General features: G+C 34.1%; 1 protein-coding gene across 1 annotated transcript in view; it reads right to left on the bottom strand.

The window, feature by feature from the left end:
• LOC129225694 (uncharacterized) overlaps positions 1 to 10659 on the bottom strand; it is a 56876-nt gene extending 46217 nt beyond the window's left edge. Inside the window, exon 1 of the mRNA XM_054860171.1 lies at positions 10646 to 10659. The gene's annotated coding sequence lies outside the window, so the exon portion shown is untranslated. The remainder of the gene's footprint in view (positions 1 to 10645) is intronic.
• Between the last annotated feature and the right edge of the window lie 11555 nt (positions 10660 to 22214).

A 22214-nucleotide genomic window follows, 5' to 3' on the forward strand; every position in this document is an offset into this window, starting at 1 on the left:
TCCAACTTCAAAAATTTTAGAGCACTCAACTCCTAATCCTTTACCCTAACGTCAGTTCGATTCCAACTCTCATTCCGACCCAGCAATCACTGGCAGTGTTACGGCCATTGGGGGAAAATGACTCCAACTCTGACTCTTGTCATTATTAACCAACAAATTCCGATTCAGACTCCTTCTCTCCAAAATCAGTCCGACTCCGACGCCGCAGCACTGCTTTTTTTACACTATTTTAGCACTTGAAAAAAAAGCATATTAAAAAAAAAAAAAGAACATAACTTGCAAAAAAAACTTAAACAAGACTGAGCCTGGTACCAGTTTGTAAGTTGGTTTGATCGATTTCGAAGGAGCAATGTTGACTTTTGAATTAGACCTGGTCCAATCAAATAATTACAGCTGTATGGACTAAGCGCAGCTTATTGCAGGCTTTACTTTAAGTTAGAAACATGAGTTTCGACTACATGATAACATCTGAAAAAATGAAATTTGGAAGCAAAATATATTTTCAATTGCCTTTAGCACATGATTTATTTATTTATTTAATTTGGCCTTTTCCAAAAGGTTCGCCCCTCCCCTTCCTCCAGACATTTTTCTCAAAAAGAACCCAAACCTGATGCAATACCAACCCGACGCTTAATAATCCAATGATTGTTTAGTTGTGCCAAACCCGATGTTTACTAAATCATTCTCATTTCTTCTTCATTCCCAGCAAAACTATTATGCCCCCTAGTATGCAGCCCCCTAGTATGATCCCCCAGTATGCAGCCTACAAACAAGATCAATATAAGTTTTTCAGAAACATGTATTTAAAATGTTAAACATGTATTTGCTTTTATTACATTAGTTAAAAGAATTTTTTTCTTGCGTTTAGCATTTGCCGACAAAACATCATTACACTAAAAAATTAAATCTACTTTAGTACGCTTCCTTGTATGAGGTAAAAGGATCGTTTACTCATCGATATGTTTTGTTGTAGAATAATCCAACAATAATCAGATAAATTTTAAATAACTATAGTAATAACTTACTTGTAACTACAGAGTGAAAATGAAAGATAATATTGCAGTTATTTACCCAGAGAAGTATTTTAAAACGCATCAATAGTGTGTCTGCACTGGCTGAAGTGCTGTTTAGCAAATGTAATAGAAAAGGAAAAATCTCCGAAGCATGTTTTTTCTCCGATGACACCCCCCCCCCCTCCTCGTCTCGTCCTGGCTGTTGTCATTCGGTACGTATTTGTATCGTAACCCGATAACCAGATGACGACGCCTTAGGTCTGACCGGAAATCACCACTAAATTCTGCAGGGACGTGGATAGTCAAGAGGAGATTGTACTCTTTTATTAGTCGTCGACACCCTGAGGTGTCGAAACCAGCTCATCGATAAATAGAAATTTCAAGGATGAAAAACACACCATTTCCCCCGTAGCAATAGCTATCCCTTATTTTATCCCCATCTGGGCGACGCGACGTTAAAAGGGGACTTATGGACTCGGGCTAAATTGCAGGTGTCAAGGTGGGTGGCCCCGAAGGGAATTGATTTTTTGTTTCCTTTTCTTTAAATATTTAAGATACTTCTACTTTTTTCTACTAATGTTTTTCGAGTTCATATCCGAGGAAAAAAATTTTCATTTACGATAAGCGCCAAAGCAAACAGATTCCCCGACGAAATACAAAATTTTCCCCGACGGGGGGGCAAGACGTTTCCGACAGGGGGGCAATTGCCCCCCCTGCCCCTCCCCTGGAGCCACGTCTGTACCAGACATCCAGACATCCTCCAAACATCCATACAGAGAGACTTTCAGCTTTATTATTAGTAAAGATAAAGACTAGTGATACCCACACGGCTTTGCACGTAGTAGAAAATTGAAAGGTCATTTGGTCTCCTGTATTGCCTGTATATTTACAAATAATGATGATGAATATCTCGCCAATTTGCTACGTTCATTTGATCGCCCATGCTATAATAACTTGCTTGTACACGTTATGATAATTTACCCGACCCACTTATGATAATTTACTCGTCCGCGTTATGATAATTTGCTAGATAAAATGTTCTTTCAATTGGAACAGAAAAAAAACAAAATCGAATTTTCAAAAAATCGTTTCAAGGCGCTCACCCCGATGCTACGAACTAATTTTGTGCCAAATTTCATAAAAATCAGTCGCTCTAGGCGCTATGCGCGTAACAGACATACAGAAATCCAGAGACACAGTCAGCTTTATTATAAACTAGTGGTACCCGCACGGCTTTGCCCGTAATAGAAAAAGTTAAAAAGGTCTTTTGGTTCGCCTGTATATTTACAAATAATGTATGGTGAATTTTCTCGCCAATTGGCTTGTACCCATGTTACGGTTCCTCGTTATGATAATTTCGCATCTCACCAATTGGCTTGTACCCATGTTATGGTTCCACGTTATGATGATTTCGTAATTTTCTCGTCCATCTTATGATAGTTTTGCTCTTAAAATTGGAATAGAAAAAGAACCACATCGAATTTTCGAGAAATCGCTGCGAGGTGCACACCCCCATGTTACAAACTAACTTTGTGCCAAATTTCATGAAAATCGGCCGAATGGTCTAGGTGCTATGCGCGTCACAGAGATCCATACATCCAGACATCCTACAGACATCTTCCTGACATCCAGACAGAGAGACTTTCAGCTTTATTATTAGTAAAGAAAAGACAAAGATAAAGATTTAATGTTTTTTTTTTAATTTAAATTTAATGCTTGAAAATTTGCCATATCCCATATTTTAGCTTAAGCATACGTTCTGAATATATGAACACCTGATCTTTTCTTTTTTGAAATTTACTGCTGATAAGGAAGGAAACAGAGTAGTGTGTCCACATAAAGAAGTTTATACAGTTGTTACTAATTTAACGCAACTTTTTATTTAGAATAAGCGCGCAACTCAATTAATATCTACGCCGGCGGTAAACGCAGAAAGTAACAGATTTCGCATCATAGTGCAGCTGTAATAACACATAAGTACGTCACAATCTACGCTCTTTTGCCACAAATATATCGGTCGTAAAGAAAAGAATGATTTCGTCATTTAATGGCGTCTGTGTTTACGCCATTTATCTTTGCTCATGTGGATTTTTGGAATACTTTCGCAAAAAAACTTTAAAAGCTATTTTTCCGTAAAACTAGTAGAGAGAAAAGGTATGAAATTTGAAAGAAGGTTTAATGTATAGCAAACATACCGCTAAAAATAAAACTAGTATGTTGTGCCTATTACGAAACTTTCTTCTATATTTTTCCTTTTTCTGATCCCTCCCCATGCTTGACGAGGAAGCAATATTTCTAACAAAAACAAAATTACACATGCAAAAACTTGACGACCATCCCAATGTCTGAATTATTGTAAAAACAAAACAAAGAGCAAAAATATCTACATTTACACTAAAAAGAATGAAATAAAAAAATTTTGAAAAAAAAATAGAACCGACTTCAAAATTGCTCTAAAAAGTGAAAAATAATTTTATTCTTTAAACACCATCGATAATGCTTTTAAACATAATTTTTGAAGTTGGCGCAAAAACAAAACGTAAAATCCAGTGTAACCATGCTTTGTTCATATTTTTTTCAGAAAAGCATCCAAAGTTACGGACGAAACATTTATATCGTTATTCAAATATGTTGTCATCAATGCATAATTTATGTGATAGTGAAGAAACTGGGCCTGGTTAAATTTATAGTTGTAGTTGAGTTATGACTGTGAATGATTTTATCTATCGTTTTTGCGCCAACTTCAAAAATTATGTTTAAAAGCATTATCGATGGTGTTTAAAGAATAAAATTATTTTTCACTTTTTAGAGCAATTTTGAAGTCGGTTCTATTTTTTTTTCAAAATTTTTTTTTCATTCTTTTTAGTGTAAATGTAGATATTTCAGTAAAAGTAAGAAGTTACCTAGTAAGAAGTTCGGCTCTATATCACTGTATTGCTTTAGAAAAGCCTTTATTCAAAATTATCATTACAATTACTATTAATGTAATATGGCACCAAACTTTTATAACAATGAGTTTCATATTGTCGCGTAGATGAAGATAGCGAAGACAATGTGAAAGCCAAATGAAACGAATACTCGTTAGTCTCAACTCGAGATCTTTATTCAGAACCACGAATGAACGTTACATCTCCTTATATACAACTTGAGAAAGTGCTGGAACTTTCCAGACTTGGAAAGATACAAAAATTAATAGAACATTCGAGAAAACAGTACGGGAAACAGTAGAAACGAAATTTTAGTAAAATTCACTTTGTCCTAGTCGGGATTTGAACCCGGGTCGCTCGTGTGGGAGGCGAGAATTCTACCACTGAGCCACCGTTATCCACGGATGAAAAGTGCGGACTTCGCTATAATATCATTTTAATCATTTAATAGGGAAATTGCATAAAATGTACTGTTTTTTGCCCATAACTTTTTTTCTAAAGAACAAATATGGTCAAACAAAGTAATGGGACCTAAGTTGAGCCATCCCCTATCCATTAAAAAAAGAATCATCAAAATCGGTTCACTAGGTGAGACGCTATGAGTGGACAAACAAAAAAAAAAAAAAACATACATACGGTATGAACTGATAACCGCCTCCTTTTTGAAGTCGGTTAAAAATTGAAAGTTACTTTAAAAGCCTTACTTGAATTAATTACAAATATTTTATTTATTAACAAAAATAAGATGGCAACAGTTAAAAATTTTAAATCATTGAGATAATATTTCCAATCATTTCCATACAATTAAAATCACGAGAAATACGCAGACGACAATCTATTACGATTTATCTTTCTTATTGTTGCGTTAATAAAACTATTTTTATTCGCAAAAAAAAAAAAAAAAAAAAAAATCAACACCTCTTGGAGCGATTGGAATCAAAATTGAACCAAAGCCTGTTTACGTATGGATTCACATATATTCCAAATTTCAACCAGAACGTAGCATTACTTCTTGAGATAGGGCACTCACAATGGAGAAAAAGAACGGGCGACTGCGCAACCCCCTTTTTAGCTGTTGACACCAAAATAAAATCAGCTCTTATACCCACTAAGGGCTACTTGTCAAAAAAATTTTGCTTGATTCCGTTCGTTATTTCTTGAGATACAGCAGTCACAATTGACGACAAAAAACGTTCTATAACTCAACCCCTGTTTGAGCTATTGACACCAATATTGAATCAGCACCTGCTCCTGTTAGGGGCAACATATGGACCAAATTTTGTTTGATTCCGCCGGTTACTTCCTGAGGAATAGCAAGCACGTGTAACTCAAAAAACGCCCCATTGCTCCACCCCCCCCCCTTGGAGGAATTCGCGCCAAAAACCAATGGGCACAAGTTCACATAGGGGCACATATGTGTACCAAATTTCGTTCAATTTCATGCGGTAGCTTTTGCTGTAGAGCGGCCACAAAAAACTGGTCACACACAGACGTGACACACACACATACACACACACACACACACACACACACACACACACACACACACACACACACACACACACACACACACACACAGACATTTTCCAAAAATAGTCGAAATGGACTCAGCACACCTCAAAACGTTCAAATCCGTCAAAATTCGAAATTCGAAAATTTGCACGAATCCAATACTTTCTTCTATATATTAGATATAGAAGAAAGTAAAAATATTGAAAATCATGTATGTTTCAGGTGAAACTGATTAATGAAACAAAATAAGAGAATTTTTCTTCTTTATTAATTGAATGGTAGAAAAAAAAGTGATGCTTGCTGTCTGGGATCATGAATAGCAATGACAAGGAAGTGTTTTAAAGTAGACACTATTGTTTCTTCGAACTTTTGTAGGGGGGGGGGAAGATGAAGAAACACAACAAAAATTATTCGTAAATTAAGAATAACAAAAACGCTTTTTAAACTTGAATTCGTTTCTGAAAAATTAAATATTTACAATGGGGTTGTTTTCATCCGTCAAAAGTACTATTTTTCTATTTTTAGTCACTAAAGTTGATAGAAAGAGCAAAAAAAAAAAACATGGAGCGAGGAAAAAATTTTTATTTTCAAAACGTTTAATTTTTAATTATTTTTTAAAAATATCTGATTTTTCAAACAAGGCGTGATTTTTATGACGTCACAAGGGATGAATTTTGGCTCGTACTCCACTGGCGCACTGAATGCTTACACTTGCTATATACCACGTTTCCAAGTTATAGAAATTAAAAAGATAATTACATATTGCACTCTACGCTTGCTATCAACCATATCGTTGCCACTACATGTCAGTAAAGAAGCGAATTAAATATTGCGCTCTGCGCTAATGGCATCAGGAAATGGCATTTCATTACTTGTGATGTCATGTAGAGAAGCGGAAAAATTGAAATTGAATCTACGCACCGATTAAAATAATTATTAATAAAGTAATGGTTTAAAAAAACTAAAAAAAACACGCTTTCGTAGCAAAATGAACTAAAAAGTGAAAAATAATCTTTGGATGATAGTAGTTGACCAATCACTTAATTTTAATGTGATACAAAAAAGCGTGGGGTGCTGTCGATTTACATTTTTACATGGACAACAATGGACGAAATTCAAGACAACTGATAAGAAGTCCCCCACACTTTTTTGTATTACATTAAAATTCAGTGATTGGTCAACTACTATCATCCAAAGATTATTTTTCACTTTTTAGTTCATTTTGCTACGAAAGCGTGTTTTTTTAGTTTTTTAAACTATTATTTTATTTTTCTGTTTTTTAGTCTTATGTTGGAGAATTATCAGGGGACGAAATTATTTATAAAACGAGTGCGAGGTAATATCTTAAAGTAAAATCATATGTTTTCTGTGTTTAGTTTAAATTTTTTATTACGCGTAATTTTTGATATGATATTAAAATAACAATAAGAAATGCTCTTCACCTTTGTAATACAATGTTTATTCAACAATTTTTCTCTTCATTCCTTCTTTTGAAATTAAAATTTTCGTCAAATGACGTACGCCCGATAGTAAGTCGAGAAATCAAGTATTCACAGATGCCAAAGCGCCAACGCTCACAATCACGCCAAGTGGAAACAAAAACTGGGGTAGCCAGTGGCGCCCTCTTTGTTGCCATGAGTTTCAGCGATTGCCACGGCCTTTAAGTATTCAGTGGGGCCATGCTTAAAGTTAAGACAAGGGCATCCCGATGGGAAGCTTACTGTGAGTGTGTGAGTCATCGATGTATGTTTGCGGAAATCATATTTATATATATTACTTTGAAAATTTGAGAAGCATTTGAATAAAAGTTTTGTTCAACAATGGTCTGATCAGCAATGAATTTCCAATTGAAGGCTCACCTTAATTTTGGCATGAAATTAGTTTAAAACAATTATATTTCATGTTCTAATTACCTTGGAACATTGGAACAAATTTTGTCTGATGCAGAAAAATTAAAGGTTTTTGGAGATATTTTTGGATAATTTTTGCGAGCATTTTTAAATGTTTTTTTTTTTTTTTTTGTTTTTAATTTTTCCTTTTTCACATTGTTGGATTTATGCCGAAATATTGATTAAAATTGGAGGAAACAACATTGTTGGAATTTATTGTCATCGAAATATTGAGGAAGTTTTGAAAATTGGAGGAAGACGTAAAAATAGTAACATTATTTTAAAAAGAGTTAATTAGAAAAAAATTAATTTGAAACGACCGCAATGTATAAAAAGTTTTTTAATATTGCATTGTCATCGGGTCGCGTGCCAAATTTCAAAAGAGTCCGATCGCAGGAAGTGGGCGAAATTTGAGTTGCAAGATTTCGTTACAAGATACATACATACATACATACAGGTGAAGATAATAAAAGCGTGTTAAAAATAGTAACCTTTGTCAAATTATTTTAAAAAGGTCAAATCCCATGTTTTTAAGCATGCTCTTTCAGAAAAAAATACTTTTAAAATTTCGGAAACGACCGCAATGTGGGTGACAAGCCTCGTTTTGAAAAAGTTTTTTATTTTTTAAAGTTAGTTTTTTCTTCTCTTTTCATTTAGTTCTACTTCTCAAAAGCAGTAATTTTCAATGTCTTTTCAGGTTTTTCATTCATACTAAATATTGTACAAAAACAACGCTAATAAATCGTAAAGAATGAAACTGTACCTTTCACATTGAGGAATTTGCGCTGAATATATTTAAAACGAGCTGATGTGTGCATCACATGACTTCCTTTTACTCAAATTTAATGTCATTTTCTCATTATTGGCAATTTTAATGTGATTCAATAGTTTACTCTCTAAATATCATCAACAGTGGCCAAATTAAAACCAGATTAAAAAAAAAAAATCGCCAAATTTGTCTTTAAGTTGGCGACAAAACTTGGCGACCAGAAGACTGGCGATATATCGCCAAGTGTCCGCCAAATTATAACACCACTTGAGTTAACATCGAAATTAACAATGATTTCCCCCCAAAAAGGGGCAAAAGACCGCTTTAGAAACATTTGAATGCAACCAAAAGGGGAGGTGCACAACTAGACCCCACTAGGAGTCTACATACCAAATTTCAACTTTCTAGGACATACCGTTCTTGAGTTATGCGACATACATACGCACATACGTACATACAGACGTCACGAGAAAACTCGTTGTAATTAACTCGGGAATCGTCAAAATGGATATTTCGCGTGTCTATACGTTCTTAGGCACTTATCCACGTGTGATCGAGTCAAAAAAAAACTCAACATTCATTCGGGTGTGAGCAAAATGGAAATTAAGGTCGATTTTTGAGTGAAAATTTTTTTGCGAAAACAATACTTCCTTTTTTTTTTGTAAAAGAAAGTAAAAAAAGGCTATGAAAAGTCAAAATTGGCTACCTTTTTTGTGACTGGTATCCACTGGCTACAATTCCGAATTCTTAGACAGGAGCTTTACTATTAAAGAATGGATCATGATCAAACGTAAGAGAGTTCAGGAACCCTCCCCAGAATTTTTCGGAGTTTGAGGCTCTAAAAACGCAATTCTAAAGCTATCTTTGGTGATGCCAAGGGAAGGAGTGGCAGATTCTGAAGCTCTAAGAGCACTAATATTGATAACACATGTTCTTCTTGGTTCTGTTCAGAAAGGTCATTTTTAATTATCTTACTCTCTTTGGAATTGCTAAGAGAGTTTTATTTTTTGAAAAAAGAAAACATAAACATGTGTCGAAAGAAACTTTTAAACCTTCTTTGTATTTTTTCATTTAGGGGGGATAAAGAATTGACAAGGGGGCTTAGCCCCCGCCCCCTAACTCCGCCTTCGGATGAACAAAATAGTTTTTCATGACCTTTCTTTTATGAAAAAGAAAAACAAAATCGAACAATGAGTGAAAAACGCAGTAATTGGCAGTTATGAAAATTTGCCGTTTGCATGGATTTTCTTTACTAATAATGAAGCTGAAAGTCTATGTCTGGATCTCTGGATGTCTGTTACGCGCATAGCTCCTAGACTGTTCGGCCGATTTACATGAAATTTAGCACAAAATTAGTTCGTAGCATAGGAGTGAGCACTTTAAAGTGATTTTTCGAAAATTCGATTTTGTTCCATTTCTTTTCCAATTTTAAGAACATTTTATCGAGCAATTATCATAACGTGGACGAGTAAATTATCACTACATGAACGAGTAAACTATTATAACGTGGACGAGCAAATTACAGTGCCCGCCGCTTAATAAAATAACATTCGTTCTAAGGACAGTTGATTTTATAAACCGGCATGCCTACACTCACTTAAAAAATGTAAGGTTTTAAAGTTTAAACACTCTAAAAAACGAAACTGAATTTTTCATTTGTTTTTAGTTGAAGTGTTTCAAAATACAATTGACATAATTTCTTTTATTTTACAAGGGCCTTAATCAAACAACAATACGCCAATATTTTAACAGAATTGAAGAATAAAGATTCAATGTCGTATGAACGTTAACAAAATGTTTTGTAATTTTCAATTCTTTTATTTGTTCAAGGGTCTTAATCAAACAACAACACGCCAATATTGTAACAGTATTGGAGGGAGAGTAAATATTCAATATCATCTGAAAGTTAACAAAATGTTGTGTAATTTTCAATATTATATTTGACTTTTTTGCTCTAGTGCATCTCATAACATCAAACTATTTTCTGATATGTATTGAAGTTTGGTACTGAGATTTCCTCATATTATTCTGAGACCGATTCCTTCACTTCTTGGTGCTTCTTTATCAATATTTTACTTATGATGTTCAAAAGTTTGATTTTATAAAACGGCAATAGTGATTGTATTAAAGGATGATTTCAACATGTGTTGATATTGCAATGATTCTGTTCTCCCAGATTTGATTTTAAAAAGCGGCTGATTTTATTATCCAGTGATTTTATTAGTGGCGGGTACTGCACCATACCATGGGCGAGCAAATGAACATAGGAAATTGGCGAGAAATTCGTCATCCATGATTTGTAAATATACAGGCGAACCAAATGACCTTTTAATTTCCTACTACGGGCAAAGCCGTGGGGGTACGATGGTAATACATAAAAGTGAAAAGAAGAAAATATATGCACTGCATATGCACAAATGCATTTGCATGAGGTGGTACTACTTATACATATGTCTCCCAAGTAATAAGTAATCGCAGGTTTTCCTTAAATTTGTAAAATTAAAATTATAATTTCATCCAGAAAGAGATACTCACAAACGTGGCGTTCATGCTGGGTCCGCAATCTGCTGTGTTTGATTACGGAAATTCCGAATAGATTTTAACTAGATTCTCAATGGAACGTTCCCACTGCAAAACAAAGCGTCCTTCCAATTAAAAAAGAGAGGGTGCGGACTGTCAACAGATGAGCAAGCATTGAGCGGAATTAACCTCAAAACCTGAATAATGGACATTGGAATTAGAATGTAGTATCGAACGGAAATTTTTACTTTCCATTGTTGTCATTACGAACAAGGACAATCCTTATTAGAATCTGATTAATTTTGCGAGGAATTCCCGCCAACTGGGTGAACGCGGAAAACGAAAGTGATTCCTCATTTTTATGGACGATTACTTAGATGGAGGAGAGCTCTGTGACCAAAAAAAAAAAAAAAAAAAAATTAGAAAAAAATCGAACCGACTTTAAAATTGCTCTAAAAGGTGAAAAATACTTTTTTTTCTTTAAACACCATCGATAATACTTTTAAACATAATTTTTGAAGTTGGCGCAAAAACAAAATAAGTAAAATCCTGTCTAACCATGCTTCGTTCATATTTTTTTTTCAGAAAATCATCCAAAGTTAGGAACGAAACATTTATATCGTTACTCAAATATGCTGTTATCAATGCATAATGTATGTGGTAGTGAAGAAACCAGGCCTGGTTAAATTTATAGTTGTAGTTGAGTTATGACTGTGAATGATCTTATCTATCGTTTTTGCGCCAACTTCAAAAATTATGTTTAAAAGTATTATCGATGGTGTTTAAAGAATAAAATTATTTTTCACTTTTTAGAGCAATTTTGAAGTCGGTTCGATTTTTTTCTAAAATTTTTTTATTTCATTCTTTTTAGTGTAAATGTAGATATTTCAGTAAAAGTAAGAAGTTACCATCACGAAACTTTACCTTATTTTTTTTCATAAAAATGGTCCATACTGAAAAAAAAAAAAAAAATAACTATAAGCACGCCTTAAACTTTAAGCGATTGGTGCTAAAAATTTATCTTTGTTCCTTTCTGGAATTCCTTTGTGTGTTAATTTAATTATAACCATTTAAATATCCCTAACTATTTGCATTTCTCAGCATACCAGTTGCTTGTGATGCAATTCTATATACTTGAGGCAAACATAATCTGGTAGCATTGTAAAGGTTAAGCAGATCCTGATTACTGCATCCCCTCGCTTCCAGATTAGGTTTACCCCCACTATGGAGCAATGACACTGAAGAAACTTGATGCTTGCTTCAGAGAACCCTTTATTCAAAATTATCATCACAATTACTATTAATGTTACTATTATATGGCAACAAACTTTTATAACAATGGATTTCATATTTAATCATTTAAACTCGACGTTAAATCCCGGTTATCACAAATTTGCCATTTCAACAGCGCTTGCGCACGGACTTTGCTTTTTGGGCTTTCTGTTTTAAAGATTTCGTGTTGCTAGTTTATATTTAGTTTGTGCTAGAGTCCCAACAAATTAATGAATGCGATTAGAGTATTTTCACAGCGATTTCGGGATACATTATATGAAACTACGGATATGAATAACTGATAATCTTTATAAAGAAAAGAGAAAAATTACACTTCAATATTTATTGGTTTGGAAATATTTATTTAACGTAAACGTAAAATACGTTATGTACTTCAAAAATGATCGGAATATTACAAATATCCGTCTTTTGCGGATATTTTACGTTAGGCGTAAACAGCTTAGTATTATACATTTGTATTTGGGTTGAGGGTTCCGCTTTGTATTGGAAGTGATGCTGCAGATCGAGTACGCTCTTCTGAGGTTAAAAATTTGACCCTGAAAAGGGCCTTTGTTTGATAGAAAATTCAGGCTCCGAATCCATTAATAATTAAGACGCAAAACTCAATCTTTACCGAGGCGTAAAAACTAAATCAAAGACAGCTTTGTAATTTCTAATTTTTATCTGTTATTTTCTCATATTAACAAATTTAAATGTTTTTCATTAGTTTGAGCAAGAGTTTCGAAATCAGCAAAGTCCGCGCGCAAGCGCAGTTGAAATGGCAAATTTGTGATAACCGGGATTTAACGTCGAGTAATCATTTAATAGGGAAATTGCATGAAATTAACTGTTTTTTGCCCATAACTTTTTGTCTAAGGAACAAATATGGTCAAACAAAGTAATGGGACCTAAGTTGAGCCATCCCCTATCCATTAAAAAAAGAATCATCAAAATCGGTTCACTAGGTGAAACGCTGTGAGTGGACAAACAAACAAACAAAAAAAAAAAAACATACATACGGTATGAACTGATAACCGCCTCCTTTTTGAAGTCGGTTAAAAAAAGGGGGAGGGAGATTAAAGTACTGCGATTTCTTATCTTGGTTAGAGAAAAGAGATAGATGTAATTTCGAAACATTCCAGGCAATTATTTTTTTTTAATGTTTTAATTTTGAATGTGTCTTATTTCTCTCATGAATCATGATGACTAATGCACGTTAGTCGTGACGTCCTTCAAGTTAGCATTAAAAAGCAATACCTTTGAACAACTGGATGAGGAATATTGCTCGGTCCCTGGTCTGGTCAAAAAAAAAAAAAAAGAGCCGACTTCAGGGTCTCATCCGCTGGTTAAACCTCATGCGGTGGCAGGAACGGGAGACTCTCCTTCTCCTGGAGTGGAATGTAGTGCTAATGAGGTGACCATTCCCCCCCCCCCCCCCCCCTCAGAGCGGGAGTCGCCAACTTTAGGCTTTTTCACGAGTTGTTTTTTTTAAATAAAATGGCCTTTTTAAAAAAAAAAAATATTTGCTTACTTTTTAAATAATTTATGACAGACAAAAACGGAAATGAACACTTACAAAGAAGAATGGGGTTGTTCCCATCAGTCAAAAGTACTACTTTTAGTCACTGAAGTTGATAGAATGAGCGGAAAAAAAAACATGGCGCAAGAGGAAGATCTTTGATTTTCAAAATGTCCTTTTTAATGTCCGATTTTTTTAAATAAGGCGCGGAATTTATGACGTCACTAGTGATGAACTTTGGCACGCATTCCACTGGTACACAGAATGTTGACGCTTGCTGTCTACCGCGTTTCCACTTTATGATGATTCAGAAACGAATTAAATATTGCCCTCTACGCTTGCCATCAACCATATCGTTGCCACCACATGTGAGTAAAAAAGCGAATTAAATATTGCGCTCTGCGCTAATGGTATCAGTGAATGGCTTTTCATCACTTGTCATGCCATGTGCAGAAGCGAAAAATACTTATAAAATTTCGGAAAGGACCCATTGAAGAATTTTTTAAAATAGACCTTAATTTCCATTTTACTCACCCCTGAATTAACATTGAGTTTTTTTTTTTTTTCTACTCGACCACACATGGATAAATGCCTCAGAACGTATAGACACGCGATATATCCATAATGATTCCCGAGTTAATTACAACGATTTTTTCTCGTGCCGTCTGAATGTACGTATACGTATGTATGTATGTGCGTATGTATGTCGCATAACTCAAGAACGGTAAGTTCTAGAAAGTTGAAATTTTGTACGTAGACTCCTAGTGGGGTCTAGTTGGTCACTCGCCTTTTGGTTGCATTCGGGTGTTTCTAAAGGGGTCTTTTCCCCCTTTTGGGGAGAAATCATTGTTAATTTCAAGGTAAACTAAAGTGGTGTTATAATTTGGCGGACACTTGGCGATACATCACCAGTCTTTTGGTCACCAACTTGGCGACAAATTTGGGCGATTTTTTTTATTTATTTTTTTAAAATCTGTTTCAATTTGGCTACTGTTGGTGATATTTAGAGAGTAAACTATTGAATCACATTAAAATTACCAGCAATGAGGAAATGACATTAAAGTGGAGTAAAAAAAAAAAAAATCATGTGATACACACATCAGCTCATTTTAAAACAAATTAAATAATGTATTTCGAGCTCTTTTTAAAAGGATGTTTCAGGCATCAAACTTCTTTAAAACGAAAAACGAACCCGGGATCATTGGAACCAATTTTATAATTCTGTTCACAACTAAGCAAGCTAGTTCTTACGATGAAATTAGTAGATTTCGCAAAAAAATAAAAAGTTAAAACTTCGTTCAGTTTTTCATATTCAGAATAGTTAGGATAATAGTATAGTGACCGCCACTTATTAAAATCACATTCGTTCTCAGGACATTTGATTTTATGAAGTGGCTGATTTTATAAACCGGCATACCTACATTGTAAAAAAAGAAAGGTTTTGAGGTTTAAATACTTTAAAAAAAGAAATAAATTACGTCATTTATTTTTGTTTGAAGTATTTCAAAATACAGCTGTCATTTTTAACTAACCATGAGGGGTTTTTTTTTTTATTATTTTTTTACACACGGGTCTTAAAATATTGGCGTATTGCAGTTTGGTTAACAGAATTTGAGAGTAAGGATTCAATATCGTTTAAGATTTTACGAAATGCACTGTAACTTTCAACGTTATATTTTTCTCTTTGCTCTAAAGTACATAGTATAACGTAAACATCAAGCGCTTTTCTGACATCTATTGAAGAGGGGAAATTCGGCAACGAGATTTCCTCATCTTCTGAGACCTTCTACTTCACTTCTTGGAGCTTCTTTATCAATTTTGTACGCAACATGTCCAAAAGTGATTTTATAAAACGGCGATAATGATTTTATTAAGAGATGGTTTTAACATGTTTTGATATTGCAATGATTCTGTTATTCCAGATTTGATTTTAACAAGAAGTTCTGTCTAGAACTAAACGAGCCTACTTTCCCGTATACCCATACTACTTTCTAGTACCTGATCAATATTCTCAAAAATAGCTAAAATCGCAAATTTTTTCAAACATATTTTTAAAATACTTTAAGCTGATTTCTAGGAATAAAATATTCCTCACTCATCTAAAAAAAATAGATGCGTAAAAAAAAAAAAAAAAAAAAAAAAAAAAAAAAAAAAAAAAAAAAAAAAAACGAACAAATAAAATAGCAGCAACTTTTAAACAAAGCAGCTAATACACTTTTTTCCACTAAAAAAATCTTTAACAGCTTTCAAAACGAAAAAACAATAATTAAAATTAATAAGCTCATTAAAATATCAAATCATATCAAAAAAAAAATCGTTTCTTTTTCCCCTGTTGCCAAAGACAGTTTTTTAAATGAATTAATGCACTTACCAAAATAAATAAAAACAATAAAATGTCAACTTAAAGAAATAATTTTCATTGTCAAAAAAAAAAAAAAATCGTCTCAGCATATCTTTATGTAGAAACATAAATGACTTCACGTTTATTCGTCGAAAACTGAATACCTAAATTAAAACTTTAGCGTAAAAATAAAAACAAGTCAAATCAACAATAATTATTTCACAGTCAAAACCATAGCTGCGGAGTCGGAGTCGGAGTCAATCTCATTTTGGGGTAAAGGAGTCGGAGTCGAATCTCTAAGAATCGGTTTTTCCTCCGTGTATAAATTTTCGCCAAAACTTCGAAGTCAGAGTCGAAGTCGGGGAGTTGGAGTCCGATTAATTGTCGGGCACAGGAGCAGGAGTCGGAGTCAAGTGCCCCTAAATTCTCGGAGTCGAAGTCTAGAGTTTGGCGTCAAGAGCTATTTCCAACAAAATTTGTTTGAAGTAAATCCGCTTTCAAGTACGGAATCTGCATTGACTTTCAGTTTCCCCGTAGGCGCTAATGTTAAGGGATTTGAACTGTTCAAAATTGAACGGAAAATTGTTCAAATCAAAAAGAAATTTTATATACAAGTTTTTCATCAAAAGTTTTTTCCTACAAAGTTTGTTTGAAGCAAATTCGCTTCACAGTTCGGAATTGCCTTGAATTTCCAAGTAGGCGCTAATGTTAAGTTTTTTTGAACGGTTCAAAATCGAACAAAAAATAGTTCAAATCAAAAAGTGAAATATGGGAATGAGGTGTCCTCGCCGAGATCTTTCGAACAAAAAAAAAAGTTTGTTCGAATTGGACTATTCATTCAAAAGTTATTAGGGGGGGGGGGGGGACAGACAGACAGACCGACAAACATTTTCCCCCATCTCAATACCCTACTTTCCAATTTTTAATATTTCAATATTTATTTAATTATTTTATTTATTTTTGACTTTTTTTTTCGTTTTTTGCGATATTTTTAAGATGCATTAAGCCTTCTTTCATGCTTTTTTCTTCTTTTTCTAATTTTTACTGGGAAAGTAAGCTAAAAAGCGGCTGATTTTATAATCCAGTGATTTTATTAGTGGCGGGTACTGTACTTGGTACGTAGTAGTGTTTCTGTTTTTGACCATAAATAACAACTAAAACTAACAATATCTCCCCTCCGTTTTTTTTTTTTTTTTTTTTTTTTTTCTGTCTACGCCAGATTTAATCCCATGCCTGTTAATCAAGAAAGTAGCTTGAAAAATTGTTACAATTGATCCCGTTTCGGTTCAGTTTCATAAAACAAATTATATTTTACTTTTTCTTTAGAATGAACAACTAACATCCCGCAATGAACGACTAGGGGTACCGTGAGAAAATTCCAACTCTTTAGAGGGTGCACGGTTTCTATTCTAAAAGTTTGGGAGAGAAATACTACAATTTTTTGAAACTATGCAAAATAAAACAAACCGAAAACAGGATGTAAGTTATTTCCGGATTCAGTTGTTCGTTTGTTAGTAAGTGCGTCCGGTAAAACTTCGCGCTCTGACTCTTCGCCGCTTTTATTTAGGCTTTCGGAGTTTGAAAGCTGACAACCAACAATACTTTCTCCTTCTAGGTCGAATTTGGTACATAAAATAAAAAAGACACACTATAACGAAATGTAGAAAAGCCCTTTTTTAGGATTTTGCAGAATCATACGGGAAAATTTTATTTCATGTTTTTTTTTTCCATCGAACTTTATGGTAAAAAAGCATTTGGCAATATTTTGTGACTATAGTGTTTGTGACTGAAGAAACATCCATTTCAGTCAAATCTTTCAAAACATTGATAAATACTGAAAATACCTTACTGTTTAAGTAGGGCCGTTATGCAAGGAAGAAAAAATTGGAATATAATAAAAAGTGTAGCGTCTCTACGTTCCTGTTAGAATGCAACGAAGATAGTAAAATGGCCCTTGAAGCTTCATATCGAGTCAGTTATAGAATTGCAAGATCTGGACAGCCACATACAATTGCAGAAAATTTAATTGGACCGTGTGCTAAAGATATTGCTAAGTGTATGCTGGGAGAAAAGTCAGCAAAAAAAAATTGACCTGGTTTCGCTATCAAACAACACAGTATCACGCAGAATTACTAATTTGGCAAGTAATGTGGAGAAAGAACTTGTGAACAGAATAAAAGAGAATAATTTTGCGATCCAGCTTGATGAGTCGACTGATGTAGCAAACGCTGCAATATTACTTCTCTATGTTAGGTATATTTTTAACGATACAATTAAAGAAGATGTACTATTTACATAACCTTTGAAAACCAACACAACTGGAGAAACAATTTTCGAACTGGTCAACAGTTACTTTGAAGAAAATGGAATAGATTGGTCTTTGTGTGTGGGGTGTGTGCACGGATGGTGCAAAATCAATGACAGGAAAATTTGTTGGCTTTGTGGTGCGAGTAAAGAATATCAACGAGAAAATTGAATGGACTCATTGCTGCATTCATAGACAAGCATTAGCATGTAAGCGTATTCCCGCAGAATTATCCGCTACTTTGAATGATGCGGTAAAAATTAAATTTCATAAAATCACGTGCCACAAACTGCCGTCTATTTCACGCGCTTTGTGAGGAATTGAGAAGCCTTCATGTTACTTTACTTCTTCACACAGAAGTTAGATGGCTTTCCCGTGGCAAAATTTTGACACGCTTATTTGAATTGAAGTCAGAAGTCCAAGCATTTTTTGTTGATCATCCATTTCACTTGTCCACTTGCATATTCGATCCTCTTTGGATGCAAAGGCTTGCATATTTAGCTGACATCTTTTCAAAATTAAATGAATTAAATCTATCCTTGCAAGGTGCAGTTGTTAATATTTTCGTTGTATATGATAAAATTGAAGCTATGGTAAAAAAATTGAATTTCTGGATCCAATGCCTGGAAATGGGTGAATTTTCTTGTTTCACTTCTCTTAGTAGTTTTTTTATCAGAAAACTCAATGAAACTTGATGAAAGCGTTAAAAGAAATGTATGTGAACATCTGCAACATCTTGAACTATTGACGAGTATTTTCCTAATAGGCGTAACGTCCCTCTCTCAAACAACTGGATACGCAATCCTTTTGAAGGAAATCCATGCTTAGAGAACACCCTTACATTACCTGAAAAGGAAATGCTCATCGAGTTATCCTGTGATAATTCATTGAAAACTACCTTTAAAGAGCTCTCGTTAATTGACTTCTGTCTCTGTGTAAGAAATGACTATACCGTTTTGTCCAAAAAAGCAATTCGAATTTTATTACCATTTTGTACAACATATCTGTGCGAGAATGGATTTTCCTCCTATACTTATCTCAAAGATAAATACCGAAGCAGATTGAATGCAGAGCCTGATTTAAGACTCAAACTGTCAGACATTGAACCAAACTTTCAGTTTCTTTGTTCGTCAAACAGCCACAAATATCGCATTAAGGATTTTTTCCCCAATTTAAAGTATGCTTAAAAAAAATAGTTGGTTTATAAAACTTCTTGTTTATAATTTTTCTTGTAGATGTAGTTTTAAATTTTTATAAATGTTTGCACTTAATGATATTTTACAATTATATTTTTGTTTATTGTAATCAAATGCTGCAAAAAATGGAAAACAAACATGCTGTTTTTTTATTGTTTCTTACATGTTACTAATTTCAACATCAGGGGGTTCGCGAACTTTTTTGCCTGCTCCAAGGGGTTCGCAAAGAGAAAAAGGTTGGGAACCGCTGGTCTAGAGGATTTATATGTTTTTTTTCTCCTCCCAAGGTCTAAAGATTAGCACTATTAGTCTCAGTTTCATTGCCAACAGCATCATAGTCCGCTAAAAACAAGAGAATGAGTCTCATGCCTCATTCTTTAAATCCTTTACCGGAATTTTCCAAATGTAGCTACTTTGAAGTGAGCGGTGCTTAAAAGCTCACCAATATTTTTGTCTGTCATTGTCCTCGCTGAATGACCATAAAGTTATCACATGCTTGGCTGTATTAGGTTTTTAATGGGCAGAAAGATAACGCATCAGTAGCTAGAGACGATGCGATGTATGGGGTGGAAACCCAACCATAATAATGTTTTTCACTACAATATAACATAGCCTGCAAAGTTACGTGAGATTTATGATTGTCAATAACCAACAGAGCAGGAGATTCTTTGCTTGGTTTAATTCAGTCAACTACACTGGTGTGCAAAAATTAAGGACGAAGTCCATGGGCGGATTTATGGGGGGGGGGGGCGAGGGGGGCAATGCCCCCCAGTTTTGGGAGGACTTTATGTAGTAACAACACATTTTCCAAAAATTAAAATTAAAAAAAATCATTATTTTTTTGTTTTTGAATAGTTTAAAAGAGCATGGGTGGATTTATAGGGGGGACAAAGGGTGCAATGCCCCCCAGTTTTGAGAGGAGTTCATATAGTAGCAACTTATCTTCCAAAATCTTATAACAAAAAAAACATGATTTTTTTCGTTTTTGAATAGTTCAATGAAAATGAAGAGAATAGCAAATGTTCTTTTCTGAAGGGAGAAAAAAAAAAGGAAAAAAAAACGAACATGAAATGTTAAATACAAATAGTACAGCTGTCACTGGGGTACTGAAAATTGGTCTAAATTCACTATTATGGACTGAAAACCATTTGGGCAAGTATATGAATGAAAATATAGGCTAACCGAGCTATGCATTCAGCTGCAACACTTATAATAATTAACGTTTGGGACCCTCAATCCCCCTCCCCAATTTGCGCTAATAGAATGATCTACTCGTTACGATTTGTTTTCTCTTTTCAGAATGCTTGTTTTCAATTTGCGTGATTTCAAAAACTAGATGTTTTGGGTTGTTACAAACGAAAGATTTTGAAGAACCTTCTGGTATCACACGTTCAAATGAAAGTGGCTGATTTGAAATGTATGCTATTGCAAAAGAAGTACATAGCTAAAAGGTTTTTGTACAGCAAAATACTATCAAATGTAACAGTTAACACCATACTCAACGAATGTATATAACAATGAAACAAAAAACTGGGAAAATTGTCCAACCATTGAACAAACAGAACGTAAATCACTGTAAACAATGCATTAATTTTTTAGGGGAAAAAAATAGGAATCTCAATCTCTAGCAGTTCAAAATTAAATTTCTGATTTTCCAGAATCATACATTGTAAGGAAAACGTCTGAATAAAAGAAAAAGTGAGGGAGATATATTTCCGGCACGAAAGCTTTGCACAATTCTTGTAAGATCGCATTATTATTGTCCGTTTTTCAGCAGTTGAGACTTGGCCACGCCCCCAACACGTGGTATCGGAAGATTCCATATGCGTCTTTTGGGGATGAGGCTTCCGACCAACACTGAGAAAGGTTGCCAGTTGGCCATCGTTATCGCACTGGAAGAAGATGAGAAGAGAAGATAGATAAATCTAAGAAATCAACTCCCACCTTCTCTCTCGAAAAAAAGGTGTGCTACAAAGACAATTGTTCGACTTAAAAGTATTTTAAGATTTGCAGTGTATATCTATACATTTCGGGTTAATTTAACATTGATTTTGCAAAGGAAATCCTAAACTTTCTGTTTTTCACACTAACTAAACATTTTCTGCAAACACGGTGAACAGTTACGGTTGAAATTGGAACGAAAATGTTTCATTCTATTACGCTGAAACTTTCACAGAACTCAAACGTAGGTTTTTCACGCATTTTCTAATTATAAATCTTAGAGCGGTGGTCTTCCAAACGAGTGGCCCTAGGTTCGGGTCCCAGTCGGAATTATAAATCTCTGATCGCATTTTGTTAACTTTGTTAGTCAACCATTTATCACCTTATTTTCGATCCAATTTTCTCCTTTAAAGTGTTTTTTTTTAAGTATTACACAGTAGTATGGAATAAATAAACTACTTTTGCAATATTTCGAACTGTTTTACTTCGAATATAATGAAGAATTAATACATTTTCGAATTGCGTTTGTTGTTACTTTGCGAATTCGAGCCATTTTGAAAATAATTACGTAGAATTTGTGAAGTAAACAAGCAAAAATTAATACTAAACGATTTTTTAACTATCACTGCATTGAAAAAATAATAAACAAAGAAAACGACAGACGACTTTAATTTCGAATTTTTCTGAAGATATTTCTCAGTCATCTCATTTTTGGCCCATTTCAAACAGTCAATATTTTGTAAAAAAAATGTTGGGTTGATGTAATCATGTAGAGACAGTATGAAAAAGTATTTAACTACTATTTCAATTCCTAGGCACTTCATTTTTAACCACACGCATTTAAATCGTACCAACAATTTTGGAAGTCACAGTAGGTAAGGTGCACTTTGTGTGACACATTTCAATACTTCAGTACTTTTTTTTTTTTCAATATGGCTTTTATTCTTCAGGAATGAAAAAAGGAACAAAACAAAAATTAAAGCTTTTCACATGCCAATATGGTTATCTAC

The sequence above is a fragment of the Uloborus diversus genome, chromosome 7 (genome assembly GCF_026930045.1).
Source record: "Uloborus diversus isolate 005 chromosome 7, Udiv.v.3.1, whole genome shotgun sequence".
NCBI lineage: Eukaryota > Metazoa > Arthropoda > Arachnida > Araneae > Uloboridae > Uloborus > Uloborus diversus.